Source organism: Aythya marila (genome assembly GCF_965140915.1).
Source record: "Aythya marila genome assembly, chromosome: Z".
Classification (NCBI taxonomy): Eukaryota; Metazoa; Chordata; class Aves; order Anseriformes; family Anatidae; genus Aythya; species Aythya marila.
In genome coordinates this window covers 87,565,795-87,585,001 of record NC_139080.1, presented here as the reverse complement: position 1 = coordinate 87,585,001, position 19,207 = coordinate 87,565,795, and the positions used below count along the sequence as shown (strand labels likewise).

At 42.8% G+C, this 19,207-nt stretch overlaps 1 pseudogene across 1 annotated transcript in view; it reads right to left on the bottom strand.

Moving 5' to 3' along the window:
• Positions 1-614: 614 nt before the first annotated feature.
• Positions 615-19,207, bottom strand: part of LOC309890253 (delta-1-pyrroline-5-carboxylate synthase-like) — a 27,478-nt pseudogene continuing 8,885 nt past the window's right edge. The window contains exons 4-13 of the transcript in view: positions 17,812-17,956; positions 15,487-15,560; positions 15,151-15,259; positions 13,823-14,049; positions 5,712-5,849; positions 5,407-5,602; positions 5,037-5,158; positions 3,067-3,253; positions 1,435-1,521; positions 615-817 (exon numbers count right to left, since the gene is read on the bottom strand). The product of the transcript in view is annotated as a delta-1-pyrroline-5-carboxylate synthase-like (transcript). The remainder of the gene's footprint in view (positions 818-1,434; positions 1,522-3,066; positions 3,254-5,036; positions 5,159-5,406; positions 5,603-5,711; positions 5,850-13,822; positions 14,050-15,150; positions 15,260-15,486; positions 15,561-17,811; positions 17,957-19,207) is intronic.

Genomic DNA, 19,207 nt, shown 5'->3' with positions numbered 1-19,207 from the left:
TTTCACAGAAAACCCATGAGAAATAAATGTCTGGTGGACAGAGGTAACAAAATTCACACCGTATACAGTTGCGCTATTTATCTACAGTTGTCAAAAATACAAAGAAATTAGATAAAAAAGGTTGCTTGGTCAAAACATTAATGAAATATACGTTCCAAACGCATAGGAATCACAGAGTGATCAAACAAAGACAGTAAGTGTCTTAAAGCTTTAGAGCTTTCAAGAGCTGCTGTGGTCACGTGACTAAAGGAAAGCTACCGAGTTTGTTCACCAAGACAGGTGTTCAGATTAAAGACAGGGAAAAAAAATTACACTCTACCACCAGGCATCTTTGCTGGAGGGGAGCAAGGGCATGAACAGAACGCAGCAGATATTTCAACTTTTCCTTACGGTATCTGTATGTTTTAAAGAAACCTCTCTGGCAAAAGCAAGGTCAGTTTGCAGATACTATCTAAGGAAACAGTAAGAGACAGCAACAAATAATGCGTGTCACGGATGGGATCACTTCATATTCATTGTACTGCACAATGACCAAGAACAATGATCTCAGAGCTGAAAAGCAAATCTCTTTCCCCAAAGAGTACCCTGAAGCCTGAACGTCTTCAATAAACATTTTATTGATGAGTTTTCTCAATGTACTCGGTATTTCTCTGAGGGAGAGGTAGGCTCTCATGGGGCTACTTCATGCTCCCGTGCTCTGAGAAGTCAGAAACAACATGATTGTCCCCTGTCAGTAACCACTTTGTAGTTCAGAGTCCTTCAATTCCCACTGGTTCGCGTGCATGGATACGAGAAGTACTAATTCCAACTTCATCACCTGTAGAAAACACACAAGGTAAAGGTAGTTGATCCTCAGAAGATATTCAACTTTGTACTATATAGCCCTGCATCTTTATGTAGAAGCAGTCATTCACCTCCCTTCCTTCACTCCTCCCCAAGTGTCAGAAGTTATTTTTACCTGTTCTGATCAGAGGAGCTTTATTCTAAATTGGAATGTTTATACTTCTGTCAGTTTCAGCTTCACTTTTAGAGAGAAAGAAGCCAGAAAGCTACGTGTGTCTTACATACATCGTACATTTGTTTGAGGGTTTACCCTTTGAACAATAAGAACTAAATTAGTCAGGATTCCATTCTTATATCCTTTTTTGTTTTTCTTTTTCCTCTTCTTAAACAGACTATTGCGTGATCTTATAAAACCCTAAACACAATTTTTTAACACACAGAGCACTGCATGTTCAAGCCTGCTACAGCGATTTCTAGTAGTTTCTACCTCAGGAATTAATGTTTCCCTTGTCTTCTGCACTTCCTAGTATGTGCACCTGTTTACTTAGGTAACTGATACTCAGTTTTGTTCCAGTCTTTCCTTCCTCCCACACTGCTGAGGGAGCAAACGGCTTTGTGGTGCTTAGCTGCCTGCACACCACAGGCACATACAGAGTACAAATCTCTATCCATCAGAGAATCGGTTACTGGCATTCCAAGCACTGTCCACATGCTGGAGGAAGAACTCCACTGTTTTCTCTGAAAAAGAGGCAGAGAAGAAAATAGGATACAGTACAGAGTGATCATGCAGTCCAATAGGCACAGCCTCATACCGTGAAGAGATACAAGAACAGAACTTTCACCTGCAACATTATCAGACAGTATTTAACAGCCTGGATTAAAGCATGTTCATACACACCTTCTTTGTAATATGTTTATCACATAGACACAACTGTAAATATTACAAGAAGCTTGCAAAGACAAGAAGTGAAAAGATGTCTAATTCTTACTACAGCCTAGACCTCGCAAACAGGGATAGTTGTATGACTGGGAAAAAGTGACAGCAGCCCCGAGCTACATTTTGCAGTCAGACAGTTAAACTACATGTTCAGCTCTACATTATCTCAATGGATACATGGAACTGTTCTATAAAGAACATGGAAAGTCCTATCATAATGGAATTAATGGAAATTAATGGAAAGTCCTATATTAAGTTTATACTGAAAACAGTATTTGGGAAAGAGAATGCAGAAACACCACATGAAGTCAGCTAACTAACCCAGTTCAACACAGAACATGCGAGACTGGAGCAACCTCAAGCAGAGTTGTACGAGCCTTAGTACTCTGAAGGATGCCTTTCTCTGTAAGGCTGTAAGCTGCAAGTCAGTTGCCCAGAGCAATGGGACGAATGCTAAAGATGAACTCTATCTCCAGTACACACCCAAGTAAATCACTAGTGCACCAGGTAGTGGCTTACAGTATCAAATGCATGCCTTTCGGTGCTACTCGTTTAATTTCTGCAGAAGGTACAGAAACAGATGCCTGCTTGAATCTCACACTGATGAGCCACAAATCAAAATGACCTTACTGTAGCTGACTCTCAGAAGTTTTAGCCTTGTATGGAGAGTCATCCTTTGGCTGGGAGCAGTTCTAGCTACGTTTTGAAGTGGCAGAGTGTTCAAACCACATGCAGAGGAGTGGAAGAAGCACAGAGTGGCGCATAGGAACAGAAGTTCGCGGCATCAATGGAGCAAGAAACTGGGAACTGAGATACATGCAGCTTTTACGCTACAGATGCGGAACTGGGAAATAAAGGACTGGGAGAGATGGAGAAAAACACTTGTGGTCCTTGTTTGCAAGGCTTAAAAGCAACCTGGGAAGACAAAACGTATATAGTCTGATCTTTCCTACAGCCCATATTCCCTCTATAGAAGCTCACCTCTTCCTCCTTCGGAGGCCTAAAGACGTCTCCAGGATTCAGGAGATGTTTCTGCAAAACTGTCTGATGTGGTAAGTCTGTACAATACAGGAACACAAAGCAATCTGCCTGACAAGAGCATGCGTTGACTTGTCGTTGGCCAGTTGCTCAAACACATGCCTTCACCTCCTGGAATAAGGGCACACAACATGTTTTCCTTGAATTAAACACAACTACAGATAGATTTAGCTCATAGGGTTCCAGCTGATTATGCTCACTACAGAACCAAGATAAGAGAAACTACTGCAATGTAAGTAGTTATGCTAATAACAAGATCCCACAGTGAAACCAAAGCAGAAGCTTAAGGGAACAGATTGGTCACAAACCATTCTCCGTGACGGTAACATCCAGGTGAGAACTTCCATACTTGTGGATATGTTCGACACCCTCTTGTACACTGTCCACAACCTCAATGCAGCTCTCCAGATCCCCATATTCGTCGTGGAGAGATTTCACTTCTGAGGGGTTGAACATCAAGTAAGAGGCAAACTTTGGGCCAGCATGAATCTTCACCTGCAATACCAGAAGTATTTTGTGCTGTAGATTGTACCAGTGCGTAACAGGTGAAAAGTGCAGCTTGTTGTTCTGGGTATAGCTAGGATAGAGTTAATTTTTTTCATAGCAGTCCCTTTACTGCTACATTTTGGATTTTTGCCTTAAACAAACCACTGTTTTGGCTGTTGCTAAACAGTGCTCACACAGTTCCAAGGCTTTCTCTTCTCCCCCCACAGTGAGAAGGTCGAGGGTCTGCTAAAAGTTAGGAGAGCACATACCCACAACCGATTCAAACTTAACCAAAGGGATAGCCTATGCCATATAATGTCAAAGTCAGCAATATAAAATGAGGGGAGGGGAGTTTCGAGGAAGGCAGATATTTCCAGGTTTGCAAGTCTCCCTACAAAAGACTTTACCTGTTTTTATCCCTTTCTTTTGTAAACTGACACCAGCCCTCTCCAAAGTGTATGTTTCAGACACAAAAGAGTTACTGGGCCCAAAACAAGGCAAGGACTTTCAGTTATTTTACGATCCTGATGAAGAAGATCTAATGCATCGTCAATCTCTGAATTTAATCGTAGCAGCTAAGACACCTTAACAATGAGAGGGAGGAGTGGAGGAGCAGGTGCTGATCTCTTCTCTCAGGTGACAGCGACAGGACCCAAGGGAATGGCATAGAGCTGTGACAGGGGAGGGTCAGGCTGGACGTTAGAGAAAGGTTCTGCACCAAGAGGTGGCAGGGCACTGGAACAGGCTCCCAGGACAGTGGTCACAGCACTGAGCCTGCTGGAATTCAAGAAGTGTTTGGGCAACGCTCCAAGATGCATGGTCTGATTTCTGGGTGGTCCTGTGTGGAGCTAGGGGTTGAACTTGGTAGTCCTCATGGGTCCTTTGCAACTCAGGGTATTCTATGAAAAAAAAAAAAAAAAACACAAAACAAAACACAACCAAACCAGACATTAAAAAAAAAAAAAGACAAAAAGAAAACACAAGCGAGTGAGGACTTGCTCCTGACTAGCTATCTGGCAAGCTTCTCTTAATATGACTTTAACATTATCAGAACATGACCTATTTTACCATGTTTTCCTGCATCAATCACTGCTTGTATACACTATTTGCCAAATGGAAATGCTATGTGAAAAATCCATGTTTTGAGTGTAATTTAAGTACTTCACAAATATTTCTCTCGTGATGCATCTCTGCTACAAAACATTACGCATGTCAAAGCAATTATGTAGGACAGTGGCCTTTCACTGTTCCTGTGGAACAGTGGGAGGGGGAAATAATGGGCGGGAAAATGGGTGGGAATAAAGGCAAGTGAGACAAAATGTTCAAAATATGTGGATGAAGCAGATTAGAGGAGGAGAAACATAAAATGGGAAACGACTGAGGTAAGAAGGTAAGTTAATAGATTTAATCAGAATAGTATTTGGGTCCGGGAGGTTGCCAGCCAGTAAGTCAGAATTAAGAGTAGTAGAGAAAGGGTTGGGGAAATGCTCTTCCAAGGCAGAGAATGATTTTTTTCTATGTAAAAGGAAGTAGTTGTATCCCAGCAATGGCATGCAGCCACCCCAAAGAAGCTGCTTGCAGATCGTTTCTATGGAAAAGCTTGGGGTTGCATGGAGAAGCCAAGAAAGCTCTCCGAAAAGAGTACAAAGGTGTACAAAGAGACATGTGGGTAACGTAAGTGTTATGTTATCATAAAACTACATAGGGCTATGTCAGCAAGACCAAGGGCTCCTAAAATGAACAACAAGTAAATAAAACAAAACAAAAGCCAACACAAGTATAAATGACTAACCTGTTCTACTCTCAACGTGTCTATGATCTGATCAAACAACGGGGTTCTCAGCAGGTCTCAGTGAATTAGGAGTGTTTCCCGAGCATCACAGGCAGCAGTATATTCACACTTCGAGCCTCTGACTGAGGTTTAAGAGTAAACAATTGGTTACGTAACATTTATGACAAAGAATTTGAAGAGCATGTGAATTATTATTACGTATGGTTATAATAATATATTAATATATATATTAATATAATAATATATTAATATAATATAATAATAATAATAATAATAATAATAATAATAATAATAATATAACCATACCACATATTCCAAATGTGTAGTTCAGTTACACTCATGGTATCCAAGTCACCCTCTCACAGCTTACTTATTCATGTGGCCTTCTCCACGCTGGCATCTGTGTCCACATACACATGACAGATCCATTCACCATGTCCCATCACTGGAATTCCCTTAGCAGCTTTCTGGATATTCCTGACTAGCTGGGATGACCCATGTGGAATGATTAGATCTACCAGCTTCTCCAAATGGCAGACATCTTCCACTTCCTTGCTTGTATTCACACGTGAAAGTTGTGACACAAATAGTCAATGGCCTGAATTCTCAAGCTCTGCCTGTGCTTTTTCTACATGCTACAGCACAAAAGTTGTTGCTTTAATTCTAGACACTTACTACTTGCACTGCATCTTTGACTCCATGAATGGAGAGTGCTTCTTGAGTCAGATGATGAAGGATTTGATTGCTGTATGCTGCCTCTTTCCCTCCTTTTATTAGCAAGCCATTTCCGCTAGCTATGGCCAAAGAAGACACCTGTCAGAAGGGAATTAAAACAACAACAACAACAACAACAACAACAAAGTGATCTGACTCCTCTGGGAGAATAACATCTGCAAAATAGAGTAAGAACAGGATTTTGCATTCTGCTGACTTACTCAATATTAATATACAGCACCAAGAATTTTTTCCGAGTCAGAACGTGTAACTCCAGAAATGAAGTATCTTAACGTTTCAGAAACAAACTTGAGCTTCAGGGTACTACTGGCAAAGGGAGACTGCAGTAAGTCAAAGGAAACCCTGAACATAGGCTCTGGCACAAATTCGCTAGTTGTATAAAACTATTTCAGATGCAAGAACTCTTATCCCTAATCATTCTGGCTGGAAGTAGCTAATGAGCTCTTCCTACGACGAACATTTTACTTGTGCTCTCTTATACAGAAGCCTTTTGTTTTATCACGCTGATTTTACGTTTATAACCAGAAGGTGTCCTTGCCTATGGCAGGGGGGAGTAGATGACCTTCAAGTTCCCTTCCAGCACAAATCATTCTATGATTCTATGACACCTCCCACTAGACCAGATTGCTCAAAGCCCCATCCAACTTGGCCTTAAATACTTCCAGGGATGGGGCATTCACAACTTCCCCAAGCAGCCTGTTCCAGTGCCTCACCACCCATAGTAAAGAATTTCTTCCTTTATTCTAATCTACATCTACCCTTTTAGTTTAAAGCCATTACTCCTTGTCCTGTCATTACACTCCCTGACAAAAAGTCCCTCCCCAGCTTACCCAAAGCCTGCTTCAGGTACTAGAGGGCCACTATAAGGTCTCCTCAGAGCCCTCTCTTCTCTAGGCTAAGCAACCCCAGTTCTCTCAGCCTGTCTTCATAGGAGAGGTCCTCCAGCCCTCATCAACTTCGTGGCCCTGCTCTGGACCTGCTCTAACACATTTATTTCTTATGTTGGAGTCCCCAGAGCTGAATGCAGCACTGCAGGTGGGGCCTCACAGGAGTGGAGTAGAGAGCGAGAATCACCTCCCTGGACCTTCTGGTCATACTTTTGATGTGGCTCACGATACGGCTGGCTTTCTGGTTTGCAACTGCACATCGCTGGCTCATGTAGAGCTTTTCATCCATCAACACTCCCAAGTCCTTCTCTGCAGGGCTGCTCCCAATCCACTCATCAACCAGCCTGCATTCATTCTTGGGAGTGCCTTGATGACGGTGGTGAACCTTGCACTTAGCCTTCTTGAACTTCACGAGGTTCTCATGTACCAACCCCTTAAGCATGTCAAGGTCAACTCAGACCAACTCCTTTTCCCTACTAGTGTCCTCTGGGTAAAAAACAGTCACCGTGTTTGATATTCTACCTCATCCTGCTGTCCACAATTTGAAAAGAATACTGAAAAAATAAGGAAGACTTCAGAAAGATCCTTGTCATTTAGTGGAACCTTGCTGTACCCAGATACTGTGTGTCTTTAACATACAAAACTAGACATTAAAATGCAATTTGATTGTATCTTGTTAACAATCTGCCTCTCCGAAGATCAGCATCACGAAGGAAAGCTGCAGAGACAAGCTTATTTAAATAAATAAAAAACATCCAATCTGTAATGGGTTTGAAAACAGTTTGTTCCCTTTAGATAGTAATAGAGCACGGCTGTACTTCAGAACAATTGGATTTCTTGAAATCTGTAAGAAGCAGTCTGTGAAATATGATCTCAGAACTTCGCCTTGTAAGTACTAGAGACAAACATGCTATTGTATATTGTTATAAATGACTGAGTCCCGAATAGGGTTACAATCAAAGTTTACAATTTATTAAAGGAACAGAGGTAAGCAAACAGCACTGGGTGCGCTGGGAGTCTCTGCGTCCACGAAGACGCACACCGGTTACATCAGGCGACTGGTTTTTATGCTCCTAGGCTAATACATATTCATCACCACTTTTGGAAAAGGCAGGGGTATTATAATTAGTTTCCCAGAACCCGAACCATCCCACGGATGCATGCGTATCAGTCTCCAGTGGTCCCTCTGAGGGTCGCTCATACTGAAGGCTCGTAGTCTTCCTCACAAGTTTTGTCCTTCGGTCGTTCTTCAGCTTCCCCCCCACCCTCCCCTTATTTAGTAGTCTCTGGGCCAGATGCCAGAAAGTCGTGTCTCATGCAATAGTCAGCAGTTATCTCAAAAAACTCCCCCCTATTCTCTTATCTCCCAGACCCAAGTCTCAAGGTTTACCCTTCAAACCCTCTATCAACACGAACTGCTAGACCATTCTTTTGCAAGATACAAGAACTATATACACTAACCACTCTGTTTCTCTTGGACTTGTGGTTATTTATACAAGGGGATGTAAGACAGAAGGTCACATTTCATTATGAGGCCCTAGCATTGTTCCATATTGACACGAATCAGATGAACATATTTCACAGTCCCCCATCTCCTTTTTCATGGTATTGATTCGTGTTTTCCTTTCCAATCGAGTCAATACTTGCCAAATTGGTATCAATTTTGGATATTCTTTTCTTTTTATTATCGTCAGGCAATGGGTTTTCTCTTCTCCCTGGTTCTGGGTCAACAGTGTGAGAAACTCCGTAGCCAGTAACTTAGGCTCAGGCGAGGATCTCAGTGAAGAAGTAATTTGTTCGCGATTGCAATGGCGGGCGCCCCACAAGCAGGAGAGCACACCTACTAGTTCCAAAACACAGTTTATATACTTTTTGATGACAGGACCCTCCCCTGTTTCCCCACTGACTGGGTAATCCAGGTTCACCATCTATCCGATGCTTCACAAACAATGCATGGCCTTCACTTGCCGGCCTGTTAAATTTCAAATTTCTTTTGACATTTTTACTGCTTGGAGAGGTAATGTTTCTTCGCTTGTCTGACTTGACACCGTGATTTTCACCTAATTGTCCTAAGAAGTCTGGTTGTCTGCATTTTACAAGGTCGCCTGCTAAGCTTTCTTATCACTGTAAGCATATCTCAGTACCACATTCCTGCCCTCTAAACAACGTAACTCTGCAAAAACAACATTCCTATTCCCACAACAGGTACTGCAGATATTTGCATTCCTTGTATAACTGGAGTGTATCAGCCTGGTAATAGAAGGTATTAAACATGGAATTATTAACAATTCTCCACATATCCCCAATACAACCATCCTCATTTTAGCAAAACAATCACTGCCCGTAAAGCCCCCTCCCATAATCTTCTTAGATCGATTCCATTCCAAGTTTGAACTGGGACGTGTGCAATCTTCTTCATTTCTTTTACAAGTTCATTTACAGCTTTTCTTTCTGTTGTGGTTTAACCCAGCTGGCAGCTAAACACCACACGGCCATTCACTCACCTCACCCCCTCCCTCTCTGGGATGGGAGAGAGAAATGGGAAAGTGAAGCCTGTGAGGTGAGATAAAGACAAGAAAATAATAATAAATAATCATAAATAATAATAATGACAATGACAATAATGATGATAGTTCTACTACTACTCATGTGTATGAAACAAGTGATGCACAATGCAATTGCTCACCACCGCTGATGCCCAGCTGTCTGATGCCCAGCCTAACCCCGAGCAGTCCAGCCCTCCTCCCAGCTCTTGCTGCACCCCCAGCCTGCTCGCTGGCAGGACAGTGAGAAGCTGAAACATCCTTGGCTTGGTGTAAGCATGGCTCTGCAACAATTAAAACATCAGCATGTTATCAGCGCTCTTCTCATCCTAAACCAAAACGTAGCATTCTACCAGCTACTAGGAAGAAACACCTTCATCATTAATCTCTAAACAGCAATTACTAAGGTTAGATTTTCCACAGACTTCTTCTTGTGCTAGTAAATAATCCAAAGCTAAGCGATTTTGATACATAAGTAGATAAGTAGTCCTTATCTTGGTATTTTGCTTTGCAATTAAGCCAAGTGCACCTCCGGTTTTATTTACAACTATTTCCATTACAGCTTGTAACCTAGTTATTCTATTAAGCATATATATTGGGGTCCTATAGCCCCAGGATCCGTCTTCTGCCCATGTAGCTGGATCATAATAGGCAAGACGCCTTCAATCAAGGGGTTGGGCCCACTTTCAGGGTCAATTTGGGCTTGTGATACCGTTCAGCCTGCCGGGGTGATCCAGCTCCTGGAAAACGAATCACAATTTTATATGGGTTTAAAAAGAAAAGTTCTTACGTTATTTTCTCGGGACAACCTCACCTTAGTGTGGGAGAAGTCCGGTCGAGGCCCTCTCACTCGGCAGTCAATACCCATCGCCTCCCTCGGTAGACCATACACACTGCAGTGGAGGGTCCTGCCCCGGTCTTGCCTTCTCCCTTTCCTCCCTTTAGGCTTGTCCCCTTTATTTGGCGTCCTTAATTCATGCAGAGCCTCATTGCCAGAATATGAGTTTTTCTTTAGCTTTAGTTTCAGTTCCCCAGGAGTGGACTCAACCCTCCAGGTTTCGGTAGTTACTGGTCCTTTTATTCTGGATCTGTGGATCCAACCCCTTTCTGCTGTTCTCACAGCTGTTTCAGTAGTAAGTAAAACTTACTACTTACAGTCCCTCCCATCGGGGGCTCAATGATTCTTCCCTCCAGGTTTTTATTAAGACCTTGTCTCCTGGTTGTATCTTATGAATAGCAAATCCTAAAGGTGGTGTTTGAGCCATCATTCCAATTTCTCTTAGCTCTTGTAACCTCCTTCCAACGGTAATTACGTATTTCTGGATGCTACGCTCCTCAACTACATTTTTCCTAGAGGCATCCCTTGAGAATAAGGCATACCATATAACATTTCATATGGCGATAATCCGCTCTCACTGTGTGGTTTAGTTCTTATGTTTAAAAGTGCCAATGGTAAGCATTTCATCCAGGGCATTTGTGTCTCGATCATTAATTTAGCCAAGTGTTGTTTTAGTGTTTGATTCAATCTTTCTACTTTCCCTGAGCTTTGTGGGTGCCACGGAGTATGGTATTCCCACTGAATACCTAATGATTGACATAATAATTTTATTATTTTAGAAGCAAAGTGTGTGCCCTGATCAAAATCAATGTACTGGATTATCCCATATTTAGGTATCAGGTGTTCTAATAGAGCTTTTACCACCATTTGTGCCATAGCTCGAGCTACGGGATAAGCTTCTACCCATTGTGTTAAATGATCTGCTATTTCCCATAGATATTTTATCCTCCCTACCTTGGGCAATTCAGTGAAATCAACTTGTACTTTCTCAAAAGGCCTGTAAGCTGTTTTTCTCCCTCCCGTGGCTGCTTGTCAAAACACTTTCTTATTTATCTTCTGACAAGTTAAGCAACGTTGTGTAATTTGTTTTGCTATTAAAAAAAAAAAAAAAACCACACAGCTTCCTGCTGAGGCAGAACTATTAACATTCCTACATCCTCCTTCCCTGCTCATTCAACTTCAAATGGCTCTGTTAAATACTACATGCCACACCTTTAACACCAGGGACAACTCTTTTAACGCTTCCTTTATTTTTCTCCAGCCTGTACTTTTCTCACGCCAACACCAAAGGCTCAGTCAAGAGCCAATTAATTCCACTCCTTTTCTCTCCAAGATGCTGAAACAACGTATCAGTATACTACACTTCATCCTATTTTCCTTCTCTCCTCCAAAACATGAATTGCCAGATAGTGTTATAGTCGACTGATCCATAAAGTGGCCATTTAGCTTATATAGTGGCCACCACTGATTGCAATACTTAGTGAAAGTCCTCTTCCTTTCTGCGCTCCCAGTTCTAACAATATCCTTTGAATGTGCCAGTGTGCACCCAAGGAGGCTTTCTTTAAAACATCTTTGTTTTGGATATTACTCATTCCTTTGATTTTCCATTCCCTTTTATTTATTTATTACTATTCCTTATTAGTTACTGTCCTTTGTTTCAATTTCCACGCAAACCTTTTTACTGTGGGTTTTTACTATCTTTTCCTAATCTTCTTCCCAAATGTCCCAGTTCTCTGGGATTAAATGCCTCTTCCCGCATACAAACTTTACTATTTCAGGTTATTAAGGAGCCCCGTTCCATGTTCCAATCATAAATCCATGGAACTTCAGGAAAAGAGCTGAAGCACTCAGCCTTTCATCTTCTAGACAAACATTACCACCTTTTCCACAAAATTTACATTTCAACAGGACCGAATTTCGAGCCAAATGCCAAGTTTTCTCATGCACTTTGTTAATAAGCCCATACAAAACAAGGAATCACTCCTGTGTATCCGTCAATAAATACCATTTAAAAAGGCATTGACACCTAAATAAATTCACTCTCCCCCTTCTTACCAAATTGCCAGGGCTCAAGCCCAAACCACCACAGAAAGGACTCTCTCCGTTCTACCGCTTTGATAATCAGTCAGCCCCCTCCACCTCTCCAGTACTTGGCAAACTGACCAAACGCCACAGCAAATACACCAACACTTCTAAACTGTTAGTTACTTAGATAATGCTCCCGCCTTTTTTCTTGTCACACTCAAAGCATTTAAGAGCAAAAATAGGATCACAAGATACACTGCCAGGCCCACATATTGGGCACCACCAATCAAAACTTGGTGAAAACAGCACTTCTTTTTGGTCTGTCACGCACTTCGTTCGTCTCCGGCCGCTCCCCTCATGGAGAATACGGAACCGCGGATCGGAACTCCGCACTCGCTTCGCAGCTCACTAGAAGGTAAACTGTTAGTCTGCAATTGTTTCACCTTTACTGCAACTCAAGACTGAACTCTGAGCACTGACTCAATTCCGTGTATGCTATCTCCAGCTAGCTATCAGGCACACACTACTCCATGGAGAAGTCAAATTTCCTCGGTAATTGCTTACCCAAACCAGTATGAGATGCAATAGTAAACTATGGAGGAAGCAACCTCTCCTCTGCACTCAGAGTCCATCCTACTATCAGCTACAGCATGGGAGAGAAACCATATTATTCAGATGCAGAGGTATCAAAGATGATCCTCTGAAGTTACATCGGAGAACTTGAGGATGGGGGCTGGCAGGAAGAAAAGTAACAAGACAAGTCATCCTAAGTCTGTAAAAAAAGAAAAAAAAAAAAAAGAAAGGTTGGGGGGGGGGGGGGGGGGGGTTGAGGGTGGGAAGCCAGTAAGAATCAGCCTGATAAAACAAATGAGATAAAGAAGAGGAGAATGGGAGAGTTTGGCTAGGCAAGGCAAGACACCCAGGAGGCAAAGGCTAGAGTCTAGGAAGGCAGACTAGAATTTGGCAAGGAAACATACTGGTTTTCTGTGAAGAACAGAGCGAGCAGCAAGGAAGCAATAATGGCAGAAAGGGAGACTACTGCCTTTTCCTTTCACATGAACTTTGCCTAGAGCAGACTCCCCTTCAGTATGAAACGAGGAGTCTCTTTTTAAGTGCCCATACCCATCCCTTGCTCCTCAAATACTTGCTCATATGTTAGAGAAATGCTCAATCAGTCTTGCTAAAGATACCGGCAGTAAGAGCCTAGACTTAGCTTTTACACGCTTGTGGAAAGATATCATTCTGCCTCAGTGCAAACATGCAGTATCAGTATGGGACAGACCACTCAGAGCCTAGAACTTCTACTTCGTGCTGATCTTTTTCAGCATATATTCTTAACAGTTGCAGTTTGTTATTAACGACCTATATTAAACATTTGATGTTTAATCGTAGCCTGCAATTCAGCTGTAGTCAGCATGGACAGAAAAGTGCTCATTGGTAGGAGCCTTGTAAGTTGCAAGTTAAGCAGGGAAGCTATGTGATAAGACACAGGCAGAAATTGCACCACCTGAATGTAAGCTAACTCCTTCTCTACATTGGGTATCAAAAACCAACGCTGAATAACTCTCAGCATTGCAGAAGCAAGTCCCAGGAAGACTGTAGTTTTCTGTAGAAAAAAAAAAATGGGATGACAGCAGAATTCATTTCAGAAGAATACAAGCAGAAGTCTTTTGAGGCAAGACTTCTTGCAGCCTTCCAATAACTCACCAGTAGAAATACACTTTTGTTATCAAAGATCTCTCTGCCCTCCTCACATACCTGTGGAAGACAGTCAGTCTGGACGGGACTCAAAAAAATCGCAAGAAAGACCCCAACAGGCACTGTCACCTGCTCCAACTCTAGATCTTTTGCTATGCGTGCTCTCTGAACTATGCTGCCGACGCTGTCCTGTGAAGATGCTGCAATCTGACAGAGCCCAACAGCCAAGCTGTTCAGCTTTGATGTAGACAGACTGAGACGTTTCAACAAAGGAAGTGCCAATCTTCCTAGAAGAAAGAAAAAATTGCGCTCAAGATAGATTTATCTGGCTAGTTTCAAGAAAGTGACCTAATGGTCAAACCAGGAAAAAAAGCCGCTGTTTCCCACGCCGCAGCAAGAAACCTACCTAAGATGAACAATGTAAAGCATTAAGTTTAGTAGCTACAATCAAACTGCTCCAATTTGACAACGCTTTCACCTACCATCACATATACACCTAATACGATATGAATGATTTGTATATGAAGTAACATCCGCAAAGACAAAGTTTGTCCTATTTCTAGTACCGTTACACAACCGTGTACCTGAATTTCTTACCAATTTCTACCCTTGCAATATTCCTGGAAGGTTTGCGCAGTAATTGCCTCTTTCTATTTCACAGATAGAAATCCCAAAGAGCAAAGGAACGCATAGCATTTCAGATTGGGCAAGAGCTGCCGGAGTTTTCTAGTCTGAACACGTTCAGGTAGGAAGTTTACTCAGAAATGTCCCTCCAGGCATTCTCCTCAGTACAAAATGGTTGCCGTATGCCTTTTACTGAACTTCACAATTTGTGATGCGCCAGTTCCACACATTTTCTAACCCAAGACCAGCTTCCTCACGCACCACTCTTACACAAAAGAATGGATTTAGTCTGTGCTGCCTGAACTGTACTTTCCTCAGTCAGAAGGTAAGGTGGTTCTTTCTGGAAAGCATCATTTTTAAGTAACAACCTTCCCCACAGGGGCCAAACATTACGTTAACCAGCCCAGGAGAATATTCATGCTATTTCATGCATGATGATAACAGGGAAGATACTTGCTAGATTTAATTTCTAAAGTGAGCCTCCTTTGGCAAAAGAAAACACTGTTCTATTTTTAGTTTTTTAAACAATGCTGTGGGTTGCTGCTTTCAAAGGCCTCTCTCTCCATCTTCTCTGATAGAGACAGCTCTTACGGAAGCTGCAGCTGCTTACACTGACAAGCTCTCAAAGTCCTGGGTTCCCTAATCTGTGACGGCCATAATATCCAATTGCAGGTGACAGACTACTCTTGTTCTGCTCCTTTCCTTTGAGGCCCAGAAAAGCTCATGACAACAGGTGTTCCATGAAATATGTTCCGTAATATTACCTTTATTTTCAGCTTCTTCTAAGTCCTTTTTGTTTGCCAAGAGAATTTCTTCTCACTGATCAGTTAGTAAGTCACCGAGATGATAAAAAAAAATAAATAAATCTCTGCTCTCTGAAAGAGAAAAGTGTCTGAACTGCATTCTTACACGAACTCCATGGTGTTTGACATCTGGCTCACTTCAGCTCATTCCTACTGACACATCTTCTCACTGGCTTGATGCCCTGAATACTTGGAGCCAGCTGATTTTTTCCAGGACCCATTTGTGTTATAAACCTGTATTTTAAAACTTGCCACATGTTCACAGCCTTAAAGAGCGAGAACATACTGTTCTCTCACCTGCTCAGGCTGCAGAGCTGCCAGCGTCCTGCTACCGGCTCGAGACATTCCACCCTGCTGCTCTACTGTAGGGCCTGCCAAAACACACACACACACACACCCACAAGACATGCAGACAAAGGTGGAAGGAAATGAACACTAACCTTTCAACTTTCAACTCCTTACTCAAAGCAGAAAAACAGGTACGGTCTTAAGAGACATATCAAAGAAGTTTACTGTATGCCACAACAGGAAAATTTGTATCAGATACCAAAATGCTGCCACGGTCCCCGAGCATAGCCCTTTTCAAGGCATCACAGAGATTCAGTAAGATCATCCATGTCGTAGGGGACAAACAAGTATACAACCTGTATCAAGAAGACTTGACAAAGAGCAAAAGAATACAAGGACAGCTACATCTCAGGGAGTGGGAGGCTACTGCAAAAAAAGGAAGGCATCCTTTGAAAAAGTTTAATTACATAACTACTGAAAAGAGAAAAGATTGCAAAACAACCTGGGAATGTGCGAACAATACAGGAAGCCAAAACCAGCCTCAGCAACAGCTTGCACAATAGCTGCTCTCTCTCTGCTCTGTGTACGTTGAAGGGCTCCTACAGAGGAGAGGTTTTTTTCTTGGCACGGATGTCAAAGAATCCATCTCAAACTGAAATGATACAGAACAAGTTTTGAAACAGAAACTGAAGTAACAAGTCAAAAGGCTCAGGCAGCATTTCACTAAGGAGTTCTCAAGGAGCTCCTGGATAAGCTACGTTTTCACTTTTAACTCTTGAAATTGTCTGTAGAACAGATGACTTGGCATGTGACTAATATGCCCGGACTTCTATTCAAGAAGTGTCCTACAGAAATTGCCAGAGCAGGAATTCCCACGGTAAGGAAAATAACAGGAGGTATAGTGGGAAGCGTAAGAAAAGAACTAGGGGACACTTGATTAATAAGACTTAATGAAGGACTGTTAAAACAGCTTTTTAAAGCAAGGTCATACTTTATAATGTGGCGTGTATTTTTGTGTTCTTTGAACACAAAAGGGGTGTTGGACCACGTGACCTCTGGAGGTCCTTTCAACCTCAACCAGCCTGTGATTCCTTTGCAGCCACTATGCAACAAAATAGCAAGTACAATTCACAGCAGATAAACATGAAGCAACGCAGAGACAAAAGGGGAAATCAGGCCTTGGTAGTGCACATAATCCTACGAAAACATCACTTCAATGCTCATCAGCGTTGAACAGCAACTTCCCTGTTTAAGCTTTTGGAGAAGGCCTAGGAAAGGCAACAAAAACCATCCACAATCTAATCAAAACTCAAAGTTAGCCTTGCTATCTCATAAACTGAAGGTTCACTTGCATCTCGGACGCTACACAAACTTTTATTTTCGCTCACCTTGAAAAGGTCACAGTAGAATAAAAACCGTTTCAGCCAAGAGAAACAGGGATCGACAGATCTTTGGAACAGTTTCTGTAGAAAAGGACTAAGAAAACACCTTTTTCATGTGAAAAAGCAATGAGGGAAAAGACAATGTCTCATCATAGAAGTTGAACAGAGATCGATCACCCACGTTCTCTTTCCATACAGAAGGTGGGGGCATCAAAAGCTAGCAGGAAGCAACTTTCACTCCTCCTGCCCACAAGCACACACAAAGTAAAGCAAGCAGTTCTTCACATAGTGCTAGCTCCAGAGTTTACACACAATACCTGGTTAAGGCTCGTGACTCCTGTGACCCATGGATGCTAAGTGTTTACCTCGGTCCAAAGGATATGGCCAATTTTTACAAGAAATCCATTTAGCATTTTTATACTCCAAGGCATTTGCTTGTCTTACAGTGCAAGTCACGAGTATCACTCTATACTTGTTCTATTCTGCTAAGATCACAGATCTTTGGTCTGACTTTCTGCGGCCCTTGTTACATTGTCACAGCAACACACAGGCAGGAAAACATTGCTACATACAGTAACAAAAGACTGAGTCATAAGAAGAACCTAGGATAAAAAATGAAACCGCACACTATCTTAGTTCAGCACTACATTCTATATGCATGCTTTCAGCCTGAAATCATCAATAAGAGACGATAACCTCTAAGACTGAAAACAAGACAAATTCTACTTAGTTCTCTGAATGCAAGGCTGATGCAGCAAGTCATCAGCTGGAAGGAACCCAAGCAGAGGATTCAAGATGTTCCATTCCAACATTGAAACTTACCTTTCCAAAGCCGCTTGTCAAGCAGAGCATAGTTTCCCATTTGTTGAACAGGCAGGCCTAGCCAAATTTCAACCCTAAACTTCCAGGGAATCTCTACTGCTCCCAGCGTACATATTACTTCCGTACTCACCTGCAGGTCTTACCTGTGAAAAAAAAGTTCCAACTTTCTTCCCTTCTACAATATCTGTGATGACATGACCCGAGATTTTCGGGTGGACTCCATTTGCAATCACTACAGAGGTGCCTCCTCGCAGGGCCCACAAAGCTGCTGTCACCTACAGTGAAGGAGAGAGCCAGTTCCCAAAAATGCACTTGTTAGTTGAATCCCCATCCTCAACAAGAATTCTTATGTTGGAAGAAGCCCTTAAGACCATCAAGTCCAAGCATCAACCTAATGCTACCACTAAATCATATCCCTAAGTGCTATGTCCACACGTCTCTTGAATACTTCTAAGGATGGGGACTCTACCACTTCCCCGGGCAGCCTGTTCTAATGCCTAACCACCCCTTCCATGAAGAAATGCTTATTTAGTACCCAGATATCTAGTGCTGCTCAATAGAGTTGTTCCTCCCTAGAGGTAGGGCTTGGCATTTCCCTCTCCTGAACTTCAAAAGGTTCCTGCCTGCCCCTATCTGCAGCCTGTCAAGGTTCCTCTGAATGCACCGCCCCCACCCCGCACAAGGGCCATTTCCACAGAAGCCACCAACCACCCGCCGCCTCGCCCCCTCCCTATCCAGCCCACCGTGGCGCGCCACCGACCACCAACCTCGTTGCGCCACCCCTCCTCGGCGTCCCGGCCTGCCCCGACAGCTTCTGCCCATGGCGCCGGCAAGCCCTGCATGCTGCTTCTGCCCTGGCTTCCTCCAAGCCAATCACACAGTGCTTCCGCCCTGATTGAAGACAGGCCCTGACATCACTTCCGCCCCAGGTTCCCAGCCAAGCACGGCGTGTCCCCACAGACACAGCAGAGCAAACACACAAACTAACATTGACATCCTACCCGTAAACATGCCGTAACAGTGACTCACCTGAGAAAGAACTGCATGCAATAAAGGCACCTAGTACTACATTAGTTTATTCTAACAGATCCTACTAGCTGTCACCTCAAAAAGACGTGCGTACCGCTCTCTACTTGGAAACGCATCAGTCCGTCCGTAGACTCTGACCCACCTAAAGAGCCCTGCAACTGACTGAAGGAAAAACAAAGCACTTACCCCAAAGAGCAGCCCAGGCAGAAGGAGCTCTCTGATGGCATACCTGGGGCTCATATACCGTTTGGCCGCGCCCAGCACCCAAGCCCAATCACCTGGGAAAGGGAAGGGGCAAAGCACAAGAAAGTAGAAAGAGAGCAGAAGGAGAAGCAGCAGCTGGCGTGTTTTTGTTTGTTTGTTTGTTTTTAATCTGATTTAGCTCAACAGCAAGCAGAGTGCAGACAAGAGAATCGGGCTGTTTCTAGAAGCAACGTTCCGCATGCTTAGGCTGCAGCTTTTAATCTTGAAAGGACAATATGACCAAGCAAGTAACT